This window comes from Pelodiscus sinensis, unplaced genomic scaffold (genome assembly GCF_049634645.1).
Source record: "Pelodiscus sinensis isolate JC-2024 unplaced genomic scaffold, ASM4963464v1 ctg151, whole genome shotgun sequence".
Classification (NCBI taxonomy): domain Eukaryota; kingdom Metazoa; phylum Chordata; order Testudines; family Trionychidae; genus Pelodiscus; species Pelodiscus sinensis.
The window spans coordinates 83,188-97,072 of NW_027465856.1; the positions used below are offsets into that span (position 1 = coordinate 83,188).

The window sequence follows — 13,885 nt, forward strand, 5'->3', positions numbered from 1 at the left end:
GCCAGTCACCCCCCCTCGGCCCCCCCCGCCTTCTCCGGCGGGGCTCGCCTGGCCGAGCTTCGCGGCCGCCAACGCGCGGGGGCGGGGGCGGGGCCGGGGGGGGCGGGGGCTCGTGTGACGGCGGCCGGGACCCCGATCGCGCTCGGGGCTCGCCCTGCGCTCCCGCCTGCCGGCCGCCCTGACGCCGAGCCTGGGCAGGGCCGCGGGTGGCGCCAGGCTGGGGGCTCCGGGACCAGCGTCTTCTCATGCGAGGAACAAGTGCTGGGGCCAGAGCCTGGCCCTGGGCTCAGTGCCGCGGGCACAAGCAGCCCGGAGAAGGAGCCGGCTCTGTAGGGCTGCTCAGGGTGAAGTGGCTCGTTGACACCTCTCCAGGAGGGGGGGTTAGTGGGTTACACATTGTTGCACGAGACAGTCAGTATTTAAGCCCAGGATGTTTAGGGTCAATGAGTTTATGCTCCCAGACTGGCCTTTTATAAGTGCAGCTGTCCTTTGAGGAGGAACACTTATAGGTCAGCTAATAGTGATCGCTTTGTGAAAAGTGTTTGTGTTTGGTGTGTCTGTGTCTTGTTTTATTTTCCTGTGTGAATTCATTTGAGAGCATAAACTTCAGAAGGGGAGCCGAGTTAGTCTGTAACTGGAAAAACTTAAAAAACAACTAATAGTCTTGCAGCACCTTAAAGACTAACAAAACATGTAGATTAGTGATAGAAATGTAGCCGTGTTAGTCTGGTGTAGCTGAAACAAAACACAGGACTGTGTAGCACTTTAAAGACTAACAAGATGGTTTAGCAGGTGATGAGCTTCTGTGGGCCAGACCCACTTCCTCAGATCAAACAGTGGAAGAAAATAGCAGACGGATGTACACATGCTATCATGTGCCAAAAGTGTCCGTCTGCTATGTACATTGGACAAACGTCTCAAACACTTCGCCGAAGGATCAGTGCCCACAAAACAGACATTAGACAGGATCACAAAGAAAAAACCGTTTCTTGCCATTTCAACCAGAAAGGACATTGTCTCAACGACTTGATTACCTGCATCCTGCTTCAAAGATCTTTTCAGACCACACTTTAAAGAGAATCCTCTGAATTGTCATTCATGCTTAAATTCGACACTTTACACCTAAGTTTAAACAAAGACATTAATTATCTTACCCATTACAAAGATAGCTTCCCCAGTTATCACCTCTAATATCATTAGCTCACAGACATTTACCTTCCTCCCCCCCACACACATCCCCCTTCTGTTCTGAAATGTGACTTGTCCTTTTCATATGTGTTCATTTTTTTAATTGTATCCTTTGGTATATATGGCTGTGACTATTTTCTTCCACTATTTGATCTGAGGAAGTGGGTCTGGCCCACGAAAGCTCATCACCTGCTAAACCATCTTGTTAGTCTTTAAAGTGCTACACAGTCCTGTGTTTTGTTAAAACATGTAGATGGTATCATGAGCTTTCCTGGGCACAACCCGCTTTGAGAGCATAAGGATTTTCTCTCCTCTCTGATTTTCTCCTGTCATTTTGTCACTTGACCTGCCTGGCTGCTCCCATAGCTTCAGCTCTACCTCTGTGTTGATGCTTTCTCATCCTGTCCTCTTATGGCCTGGGGTGTTCAGCAGCCGAAATCCACATCACCCTGTTGCTTCTTCCTTTTCCACCTTTGCTCTCTGTTTACATTGCTAAACTTTTAGGCTACGTCTACGCTATAGGCTTTTTGTGCAAGAACCGTTGGTCTCGTGCCAAAACTTGTAGAGTGTTTACACTGCACTCGTGTTCTTGCGCAGGTAAATTTACAGTAAGGCATTGGAACAGAGGGCTTCTTGCACAAGAGTTATTCCTCTCCCCACGAGAAATAAGCCCTCTTGTGCAAGAAGGCAGTGTGGATGGCTAAAATGGCCATCAGAGCTTTCTTGCGCAAGAGAGCATCCACACTGCCATGGACGCTCTTGCGCAAAAGCACACGGCAGTGTGGATGCACTCTTGTGCAAGACCTTTTGCGCAAAACAGCCTGCAGTGTAGACACAGCCTTAGTGTAAGCCCCGATGATCTGCCCCTCCCATGTCTTCAGACCAGTGTGACCCACATGCCTGCAAGTTAGAGAAATGGTCAGAGGTAAACAGGATGAGGTTTAATAAAGAGAAATGCAGAGTGCTCCACTTAGGAAGGAACAATCAGTTCCATACATACAAGATGGGAAGCGACTGTCTAGGAAGGAGCATGGTGGAAAGGGATCTAGGGGTCATAGTGGACCACAAGTTGAATATGAGTCAGCAGTGTGATGCTGTTGCAAAAAAAGCAAATATGATTCTAGATTGTATCAACAGGTGTGTTGTAAGCAAAACTCGTGAAGTCATTCTGCCGCTCTACTCTGCACTAGTTAGGCCTCAGCTGGAGTACTGTGTCCAGTTCTGGGCGCCACATTTCAAGAAAGATGTGGAGAAATTGGAAAGGGTACAGAGAAGAGCGACAAGACTGATTAAAGGTTTAGAGAACATGACCTATGAAGCCAGGCTTCAAGAACTGGGCTTGTTTAGTTTGGAAAAAAGAAGATTAAGGGGGGACATGATAGCGGTTTTCAAATATCTAAGAGGGTGTCACAAGGAGGAAGGAGAAAATTTGTTCCTCTTGGTTTCTGAGGACAGGACAAGGAGTAATGGGCTTAAAGTGCAGCAGGGGAGGTTTAGATTGGACATTAGGAAAAAATTCCTAACTGTCAGGGTGGTCAAATATTGGAATAAATTGCCAAGGGAGGTGGTGGAATCTCCCTCTCTGGAGATAGTTAAGAACAGGTTAGATAGACATCTGTCAGGGATGGTGTAGACGGAGCTTGGTCCTGCCTTGAGGGCGGGGGGCTGGACTCGATGACCTCTCGAGGTCCCTTCCAGTCCTATGATTCTATGATTCTGTGCTCCAGTTGTACTGCTGATTAGGGATGTAAGCGAGCAGTCGACTACTCAACTACTTGTTTTCACAGAGGCAGCAAGGGAGGGAAGCAGGAGCCAGTGCTGGCAGCAGCATGGGGCGGAGAGGCTGCCACAAAGCCAGCAGCAGCCCCTGTCTGTGGTGGGTCCAAGCTCCCCATTGGCCCCTCCCCCCACGGATAGGGGCTGCTGGACCTGGCACGAGCTGAGACTGAGCAAGTCCGGGTCCAGGACCTAACCCCATGCACCTCTGCAGTTTAAATGTACAGGTTGGACCTCCTTCATCTGGCACCCGGGACCTGACTAGTCCTGGATGAGGGGATTTGCCAGACCAGGGGAGGTCCCTCCCAAATGGCCCGTACTGTCATGCTGCCCCTGGCTAGGGCCCCACCTACCCCCACTGCTGCCCACCCGTGGCTGCTGCTGGGGTCAGAGCTCCGCAGCCGGGGATAGAGCTCCCTTGCTGCTGCTGGGGCCGTAGCGCCGCTGCTGCGGGGCCAGTGTTTTGTGGCTGCTGTTGCTGGGCCCCCATAATCGCCTGGCCACAGGGGCCAGAACTCCCTATTGCTCCGCCTGCCCCTCCGCGTCCTGTACCCTGGCACCTGGCTGAGTCTCCACCTTCCCCCGCCGACAGACCTCTCTATACCTGAGCTCTGTGGTCCAGGAACATCCATGGGTGTTGCCGGACCAGAGAGTCCCAGTTAAGGCACTTAACCCGCATGCCCAGCTCTTACTACATTTAAACTGCATTGCTGGAGCAGGGGTAGCCCCTGGGCCCGGCGCGAGCCAGCTCTGAGCAAGCCTTCCCTTATCGACTACACGAGTAGTGAAGTACCCACATCTAGGACTAGAACAGAGTTTAGAGAGACGCTTGATAATTTCCTGGAGGGTAGGTCCATAAAAGGCTATTAGCCAGGGGATAAAATGGTGTCCCTGGCCTCTGTCTGTCAGAGGCTGGAGAGGGATGGCAGGAGACAAATCGCTTGATCATTGTCTTCGGTCCACCCCCTCTGGGGCACCTGGTGCTGGCCACTGTCGGCAGACAGGATAGTGGGCTAGATGGACCTTTGGACTGACCCAGCACGGCCGTTCTCATGTTCTTAACATCCTTATTTCTGCTGTGCCTGTTGCTGTGCAGCTGTGTTTCTCTGGGTCTTACCTCACCTCTTACAGCTCTAGTCCTTGCTCTTTCTTTACTACTTCCAAGTCCTCTCACTCAGTAGCCCCCTTTCTTGCATCCAGCTCTGTGTCTGCTGCCATGCACCCCTACATCTGGAACACCTCTGTTCCCCACTGGACAGCCTCTTCCTCCTTGAACAGGTCTTTGGTTGTGTCAGATTGGTAGTTCTTCAAGGCAGAGAGCGTGTCTGATCAGAGCTCTGTAATGAGCCTTTTACTGCTGGCGTGCCAGGTGTTATGTACTTATTAATTATACCCTGGTTGCATGGCCACTGTGGTGTGAGGTATAGACTGAGTCGCATGCTCACACAACAGTGTGATGGGAATGTCTGTCTGGAATGCGGGAAAGAGACTGTTGCCAGATGAGGAGGGACTAGGGGGAGATGAGACAGAGTCCATTAAGCCCTAGAACAAGGCCTGGAGAGTTAAAAACAAGGAAGGTGTCTCTGACCAGGACCCTGAAGTGAACCGGTAGTGGATAGTGCCTCTTCAGCCTGCAAGAGAAGGCAGACACAACTGGTGGGCCTTGGGGAGATGAGGCGGGGAAGGTGAATGAAGGTGAATGACTGGTCAGATGTGGAAGAGCTGAGGAAGAGGGTAAGTTTCATTAGCTAGTGGGATGTGTCTTTTGGGGTCAAACATCTTCACTTCTACTCTAGCAGAGGAGGTAAACAGCACGCAGGTAATGTTCTCAGGTGATAATCAGTTGGGAGGTGGGTGGAACCCTTGGGAGGCCAGAGGTATGATCCAGAGGGGCCTGAGAGCCTGGAAACATTGGTAAGCAGTAACAGAATGGGATTTTGCTGGGAAGTAACCCGGGAGAAGAGGCAGAAAGCAAGTAGCTTGCCACATGAAATGTCTGCCTCTGAGAAGGCCTGAGTTTAAGGGTTATTCTGAGGAAGTGGGTTTTACCCGTGAAAGCTCATGATCTTGTATAGTTGTTAGTCTCTAAGGTGCCACAGGACTGCTTGTAGCTTAGCGGTGTATTCATGTTTGTCCCTCATCATGAGAACAAGTTGGCCAAAATAAAGGTGTGCCGACTGCTGAGAAGAGCCCTGTGACTGGGGCTGGAAGTGATGTACCTGTTCAAATATGCAACTCGGGCTGGTTCCAGAGAGTTGCAGGGTGCAAACAAACCTGGAGCAACAGGTTTGAGTGTGGTATAAGGGGCAGCACTGGCAGCCTCTTCTGATGGCAAGATGAGCCAGGCTGTGAGAGGCAGCCTCCTGCTTCAGCGCAGGTTGGACAGTATAAAAACGCATAGGCATTGGGCCTGAGGAGCTCTCGGGGATTTCCAGCTCAACATGTTTGGTTCTGTGGGCCAGAGTGTAAAATGTTTGGGTGGTGAGTTTCCCTGGCCCCGGCTGATACTGACTAGAAGTGTGACTTGGCAGTACTGGCAGATTACTTCATTATTGGTCACCTCAGCCTGTGCGTCTGACTCAGGGGCTCTGAAGCCCTAGAGATATGCAGCCCCTAGTACTGAAGGCTGCACAGAGGTCAACCAGCTTGTGGACAGAGCCCTCAGCAGTGGGAGGGAGAAGAGCCATTCAGTGGCTGTGCTCAGTCCAGACCCGTTAGGAGGAGGAGATGTAGAATGTTACTGGGAAGTAGGGACATTAAATTGCATGTCCAGGGCATCCCCGTTATACATCCAAGATATTTTCCCCAAAACTTCCATTTGTGAGAGTTGGTCTTTTACATCGAGCAAAAAAAAAAAAGGAGTGTGGAATAGGAGGACTTGTAACACAACAGTTCCTGCAAGCGTCAGTGACATCAGTGCAGAACCGACATAGCGGGGATGCCCGGTAATCAGCTAATCTAATTGAGTAGTCGATGGAATTTCCAACAACTACTCGATAAGTCCATAAGGGGGGAACTGGGAGCTCACCCCGCTGCAGCTCTGCAAGGGGGAGATAACCCCACTGCGGCTCTGCCTTTTAAATGTATTAAGAACCTGTGGCTCTTAATACATTTAAAAAGCAGAAATATAGCATCTGGGACCGGACGCACCTGGGACAGCTGATTCCCGGCTCCTACCCAGTCCCCCCCTGCTGCACCTTTGCCTCCCCTGCTCCTCCCCATAGAGACAGTGCTGGGGGGAACCAGCTTTTAAGCCAGCTCCCCCCCAGCACTGGCTTCTGGTCCCCCCAGCCCTTGCTGCCTTGGGGGGAGCGACTAGTCAAGTCACTACTTGACGACCCAATAAGCATTTGCTTATCGGGTAGTCGACTAGTTGCTAACATCCCTACTGGGAAAATGAGGGAGACTTTCTCTGCTAGAAGCAGAAGAGGGGCAGAGAACCTGATGATCAAAGCCTAGCCTCTCAGTCTCTTTCTGGCTTGTAGAGTCCCGCAGGTTCCAGAACTGCCTGTTCTGTAGCCCAGCCCTCCTCTCACTGGCCTGGCCTATCCTAGCCCCTGGTGTGTCCCTTGTTGGGACCAGCAACCAGCAGGAGATCTGTTTTGGACAGCTTTCCCTGAGCTACGTTCTTGCTTCTCTCTTCTCTAGAAGTTGAAAGGCCTTCAGGGCTTGGGAGCTATTTCCAGGCCCTTAGTTCTGTCATGAAAAGCTGCCAGAGAGCAAGGGCCATGTGCAGCATTGAAGTATCTGTGCTCTTTAATGGAGCTTGTGCTCAGTTCCCAGGTGTCGGCATGGTTCTTTCTGTACTGTGGCTGCTGTCATTTCTGTTGTCCCAGCAGCTGGGGTGTAGGAGGCAGCTGGTGGGACGCTAGAGGCTTTTGCCCCCTGTCTAAGGGGCAGGTGGGCCCTTGGGAAGGGATGGGAGATGCCCTTGGGATTTTTTCTCCTGGATGGGGTGCTTTTGGCATTGGGGGATGTATACATCCCCATTCTACGCAGGAGCAGATGTAATAGTTTTGGAGGAGAGAGATTTGAACTCTTAGTTCCCCAGTTTAGCTTACCATGTCCTATGCAGACATCCCACCTTTCTTCAGCTCCCTTATTAGCTAACGAATACTACAACAGTGTAGTAGCCACTCACTAGCAGATATTTCTAAAAGGATCTGCAGGGAATAGCTAAGTGCTGACATTTAGCGGTTGCATTTTTAGCATTGTGCATGCATTTGCATAATTTGCATTTGCTGTTAGCATGGTTGTACAGTTGGCCATGTGCATATGCAGTCAGGGCCCTGAGATGAACTGGGTGCCTGTATGTTTGCAGTTCTGGACATCCAGCATGGGGTTTGAGTAGCACCATTGAGGTGCCTGGGCTACTTGTATCTCTGTGCAGTTGGACCTTCCTTTGAAATACTTCATGTGGTCTTGCTGGGAAATTGAGTTCAAATGACCATAACTAGCAACCAGAGTTTGCAGTTCCAGTGTGTCAGGTAGCCATGCCCAGCGCACATGCACATTGGTTGCATGCGTGTCCATCTGTAGGCAGAGAGGGAAAGAGAGCCAGGCCGTTGGGAGCTCACTGTCTGGTTCAGAAAATCTTTGTTCTAATCCTTGGTCCACCACAGACACTTTGTGTGACCTTGGGCAAGTCCCTTAGCTTCTTGGACCTCCCCCCATGCGTAGAGTCGGGAGAAGAGCCTGAGCCTGCTGCTCAGGGGCATATGAGGGTAAATGCATTCGACCCAGATACTGCCGCAGTGGAAGCCAGATAAGCACATCAGGGGGGTTGTTCTGTGTCCCATTCAGGTGGACACGCACTTTGCTGGGAAGCTGACTTGGCAGCTATGCAGCATGGGGGGTGGGAATGCAGGAGACTGATGCTGTGGTAGATGAGGCTCTTGCCTGTGCTTAAGAGCCTCGCTGATGGCATTTAGAACAAGTCTGCGCCTGGGAGGCCTTCCATTGTTCTGAACCCTGGGCTCAGACCTGCCTTCGGTCAGGTGCAAGTGGGATTGACATCCCGAGGCAGTGGTATCGGGCACAAGCTGTGTCCACTCAAATGCTCTGCCAAGGAGGGCTCCGGGGCGGACCTGCCTGTGTGACTGCAGGCCAGGACTGGGGAGCAGTGGAACGGGCCGGAGGGGGACCTGCGGAGCTGTGTGTGTGGAGCACGTGCAGAAGAGAGGGCAAAATGACACTGCACTAACTGGTCTGACTGGTTCTGCACTTGGCGAGTGCCAGAATTGGTAACTGGGAGCAGATTGTCTGTTCAGCTCCATTGCCATCTGCGAGGCGTCCTCCTCCCGCTGCCTCAGAAGGATGCTGGGGTGTGTATGTAACATGAATGCATAAATAAAGTGCCTGTACTTCTCCCCACAGCTGAGACTGGGTACCCGGCTGTCTGGGGCAGTGGCTGGGGAGGAATGGTTCTTGTGAGCACTGTCTGGTGCTCGGGGGGATTCGTGGCACCCAGAGGCATGTGTGGGTTTGCTCTGGATGGGGTAGCCCGGGTCCTAGAGAGGTGGCACAGAACGTGTCCAGCAGGCCCTGCCTCCATTCAGGTCTCCGCTGTTCATTACTTACAGGGGCTATGGCCCAGGCTTGTCTGTCACTGGACCCACTGGAGTGGGGGCATGACCTGTGGTGTGTGACCCAAGGCATATGGACAGACTGGTGGGTGCAGGGCTGCTAGGCAGTTCGCTGCTTTTACTCGGAGTTCTGCGCAAAGAGGCCTTGTTCCAGGTAGTATCCGAGCCTGCTGCTGTAAATTGCCTCTGAATGTTTTCTGTCCCAAGTGACAGTGCAGGAAAGTCTGCAATCCCGGGCGAGAGCGCCGCCTCTGAGCACCTCGCAGCCAGGTTCCCCACAGGGGAGCCTTGACTTCACAGGCAGATCTGTCAGCCCTGACCTGCAAGACACGGGGCAGAACCTTGCCTGGGAGATTGCCCAAAGGTTGTGGTATGCCATGGCAGGCTCTGGCACCCAGGCTGTTAGCAATGGGGGTTCTGCAGTTGGAGAAGATCTGAAGAGGCAGAGCCGTGGAAGCATGCTTCCCGAGTGCAGGCTGGCTGTGAGAGCAGTGGCCATGGTCTGTGTGCTGGGGGCAGGCAGCTTCCGCCCTACTGCGTTAGCAGCCAGACTCTGCACAACCCTTGGGCAATGGGTACGTTCTGCTTGGGGTTCTATGTGGGCCAGGGATGCTGGCCTCTGGGGATATGGCTGCCTCTGTGTTTTGGCTCCGAGCGGAGCATGATGGGGGATAATTCTGTGCATCATCTTCCTTCTGTGCATTTCATGCTCTTGTCTCAGAAATGCGGCCATCCAGACAAAGAATTCCAGCCATTCTGTGCCAAGCGGCACGTCCGGGGGAGAGGGAGAGTGCTGCCACAGCCCTTAGCCTCTGCTCCTCTTGCTCTGACTTGCCAGTTCACTGTGGTGCAGAGATTGGGGCGATACTGAGAGTTCCCGGAAGTGACACACATGCCAGCAGAAAGTGCTGTGGAAAGGGATGCATCCTGCTCCCTGCATGCTCCCTGTCTCTGCTTTGCATTCAGTCAGTCCCTAGCCTGCAGTGTGAAGTGCCGGGGCTGTGCAAGCATTGCTACCTGGGATCTCCGGCTGCTCCAGTCCCTCAAATCGGATTCGCTCTCCTGCGGGAGGCCTCCCCACGCGGAGCCATCGATGGGGGCTGCTGGTCTCCTCTGCACAGATGTGAGGGCAGAGGGGTGTCTGGAGCTGCACCGTCTGACTGCAGGGAGGGGAGGACCCCACTCATGGCTCTGAGCAGGGACCAAGCGACCAATAGAGAGTTGCTGGGGACTGTGGGGAGTGGGTCAGCCCCTTTGCAGGCTCTGGTCTTGGCCTCCCCTGATCTCATGAATGCTCGCACCCAGAGTTCAGGCAGCTCTCTCCTCTTGGGACTGCATTCTTCCCGGCTTGGCAGGGTTGCAGGGCCACTTGGCTTTCTCACCTGGGCCCTGGTTGTAAGGAGGCTGTGAATCACATCTCTTCCTGGTAGGCCTGTATTCAGCAGTCTCCAAACCTGCTGCTGATCTGAGTGTGTTTTGGCAACAGATGACTGAGCTGCTTTAGTGCCATGGTGGCCTGGGTGTCCCCTGGTGTCTGTCTCTGAGCACTGCTTCTCCATGGTGTCTTCAGGCATTGGCAGCGTCTTCACAGTGCTGGCAGAAGGGCCAGATGAGCCGTGTGCCTTCTCAGGGGCTGCCCTGTGTGGGACATTTCAGCACAAGAACAGGGTCTGCCCTCCTCGCTGTCAGGAAATCCACAGAACTGTTGGGCTGCAAGAAAGTGGCAGGGGACTGTCCCTGGACAGGTGGGGGTAGGGCTTGGAGGTGTTCTGGGTAGGAGCTGGGAGAGACTGTGTGGAGAGAGAGAAACTGTTGGGTGTGTGTAACAAGCAGACAAAGAAGAGGGTGAGGTAGAGGGATCCACAAAGAGAAACTGTCTAGAGAAGGGAGATCAGGTGCATCCTTTCTCCTATGCTCACTGCACAAGACCAACCGCTAGGGCAGGGATGCTAAAAAGCAGCACACTTCAGAAGGAAATACTTTTCCATGCCCCACAATCGACCTGTGGAACTCACTGCCTCAAGGTGCAGAGGCCTTGCACAATTAGCTGTTGACCTAGAATGATAGGGTTAGAAGGGCTGCAAGGGTCCTATAGTCTGACCCCTGCCAAGGTGTGCCAATGCCAGCTGGAGTTCCAGCAGGGCAGCCAGAGAGTGATGTGAACCATTGGCCATGAGGCAGATCCAGTGGCTGGGAGTTAGGTTGAAGGATATTGGTGGGGGGTGTTCTCAAAGCTGGTGCTGAGGTCTGGACTCTGGTGCTCTGGACTGGCTGTTTCTATGCTCCTGCTTCAGAGCAGCCTTGGTCAGTTGATCGAGTCCAGGCCCAATCTTTTGTTTTGGTGGGAGAGAGTGCTCTGGTGTCAGCTCAGTTGCCTCTTGGTGGGACCAGGCGGGTGCAAGCAGGGTCTGTGCACATCGGTGGTGCAGCTCCAGGGGTTTCTGCGCCGGCATGGGAGGATAGCAGGGGGACAGGACCCTATTGTCTGTTTCTCCCTCTTGGGCTCCGTGATGGGAAAAGGGGGGCTTGGCCGACACGCTGTCTGATCTCAGGGAAGCTGTGGGTAGAACTGGGGCTGTCTCTGGGAGTTTGGGAAACCTCCAGAGCACCCTTCATTTTCCCATTGTTTAAGAGATTTACAACAGTAATGCTGGGAACTGGTGCTGGAGTGCGGAGTCCTTGGGAGCTGCTCTCTGGGTTGCTTTCCTGTCTGTTTCAAGGGGAACTGCTCAGGTCTGGGTCTGAGGGGTCACAGCTAGGGATGTGAAAGATTCACCCGTAAGTGTTGCCCTTAATGGGTGATGCGTACCAGTTCTGGTTAACCCATGGGGGCCAGAGCAGCTCCCTGCTGCCATGGGCAGGCCCTTCCTGCAGCCCCGGGGACTGCTCCAGTCCAGGCCTACCTTCCCTTTAACCCGGTTACTGGTTAACCAAGCGGGATTTTACATCCCTGCTCAGTAGCCAGCGAGCGCTGTCCAAATACTGCCCTTGCTGTGCATCCTGCAGGAGCCTGGGCCAGGTGGCTGTGGGCCCCTCCCACTCCCCCAATGCGGAAGGAGAGGTGGGGGTGGGGGTGGGGGTGGAGGTGGGGAGAAGAGGAGACAGATGCAGCGAGGGAGCGAGCAGCAAAGAATTCTTCAGCCACCTGTGTTTTATTCAAGGGCACATGAGTGTGAAATTCAGTTTGTAGACGCAAGCTGTGGCTGATGAGGCTCATGGGCCGCTGTGGCTGATGGAGCCCAGCAGTCTGGGAACACTGAAGCCTGTATGTACAGTGTGTCCTGCCTGCCAGCTCTCCGGGAGGCTGACGTCACCTCAGCGGAGCAGTGGCTGCTGCAGGACATGTCTGCTTGAAGTCTCGTCAGGTTCTCCCCTGATGTGCTGGTAAGAGGGCTGAGATCACTCCCAGCTTGTGCTGAGCCGTGTGGGGTGCTGGGCATGAGGCCTGCACTGTGTGCACCAAGGACCTGCCGAGAAGCTGGGTGGGTAGATGGCCTCTCTCCCTCCCACTCCCCCACTGTCCCTGTGCATTTCAGGCCAAGTTTCTCAGCTGCACGAAACTTGGATGGTGTCTCAAAGGTAAGGACTCCCCAGGTGAGGGAATGGTTCATGCTCCTGCTGGGGGTGTTGGTGGCATAGTGTCTCCCTTTGCCCAGATCTCAGCTGGGCATAGTGTGCGGGAGTGCTCACACCCCAGTGCTCTGGAGGCTTGGGAGTGGGAGATGTCCCTGAGCGCGGGTCTCCTGCCGGCCCCAGCTCCAGGTTGCAGCATTGCTGCTCAGAGTGGGCTTTGCCTGCATCAGGAGCCCACTCTTGTGGGGCTGGCAGGAAATGCCTTCTGTGGCCCTGCTGTCTTGCCACATCCCAGTGATGAGAGGCTCCTATTCAGAGACAGCAGCCGCAGCCCAAACAGCAGTTGCTTGTCTGATCTCAGGTGGAATCCATCAGGGCACTGAGCAGCCTGGTTGGGGAGAGACCTGGGCTCAGACAGGTCTTATGGCTCCTTTGGCAGCAATGTGGTGCTCTCTGGGCAGGAGCTAACGGGCTGGCGTGGGCTCTCTGGGTTTTGAGTACAGGCAGTCCCCGACTTACGTCGGATCCGCACTTACGAACGGGGCTTTCTCGCCCCGGAGCTCGCAGGCAGCGGTCAGCCACCTCGACCTCCGGGGCGAGAAAAGCTGCTCCCGGTGCCCCTGGTCTGCTGGGGACCGTCTCCAGCAGACCAGGGGCATCGGGAGCAAAGCAGCAGCCCCGGCGGGTTTGCTCGCGGTGCCCCTGGTCTGCTGGAGACGGTCCCCAGCAGACCAGGGGCACCGCGAGCAAACCCGCAGCCGCGGCGGGGTCCCGCGCTTCTGAGGCTTTGCTCTGGCTGCGGGTTTGCTCTGGCAAAGCCTCAGAAGCGCGGGAACCCGCCGCGGCTGCGGGTTTGCTCGCGGTGCCCCTGGTCTGCTGGGGACCGTCTCCAGCAGACCAGGGTCACTGGGAGCAAAGCGGGTCCTGCACCAGAGCAAAGCCTCAGAGGCGAGGCACCCCGCCGCTGCGGCTTTGCTCCCCGTGTCCCTGGTCTGTTGGGGGGCGGGGGGCGCAGCTAGTGCGCCCCCCCCCAGCAGACCAGGCTTTTGTTGTGGACCCTGGGGCAGAGCAGCTGGGGCGCTGCCGGTTGGTCCCGCAGCACCGCTCTGGGCACTACTGGACCAACCCGGCAGCACCCCAGCCCTCTGCCCCAGGCGTCCTGATTCAGCCGCTGCTGGTCAGTTTCAGCAGCGGCTGAATCAGGACGCCTGGGGTAGAGCAGCTGGGGTGCTGCTGGGTTGGTCCAGTAGCGCCAAGGAGCGAGGAGCGGTGCTACTGGAGCAACCCAGCAGCACCCCAGCTGCTCTGCCCCAGGCGTCCCCAAGTCAGCCACTGCTGAAACTGACCAGCGCTGACTACAGGAAGCCCGAGGCACAGTTGCTCTGCCCCGGCTTCCTGGAATCAGCGGCTGATCAGTTTCAGCAGCAGCTGACTTGGGGTTCTTAAGTTGATTCTGTATGTAAGTTGGAACTGGTGGTCAGTTTCAGCAGCGGCTGAATCTGGACGCCAGTTCCGACTTACATACAGATTCAACTTAAGAACAAACCTACAGTCCCTATCGTGTACGTAACCCGGGGACTGCCTGTATTGGGAAGTGTGTTTTAATGGCTGTATAACTAGGAGCAAAGAATGTAGGTCATGCTTTTCGGGGCTGTCTCGGAGTGCAGCAGCTCTCTGGTGGATAAGCCATGAAATGTGAGCCCTCATGCTAGAGTATAAAGGGTGAACACCATCCTGCGATGACCAAGAGGAGAACTTTAAGC

At 54.5% G+C, this 13,885-nt stretch overlaps 1 protein-coding gene across 4 annotated transcripts in view; it reads left to right on the forward strand.

The window, feature by feature from the left end:
• The window catches only part of NLGN3 (neuroligin 3), a 124,170-nt gene that overhangs the window by 511 nt on the left and 109,774 nt on the right, over nt 1-13,885 (forward strand). The window lies entirely within an intron of this gene.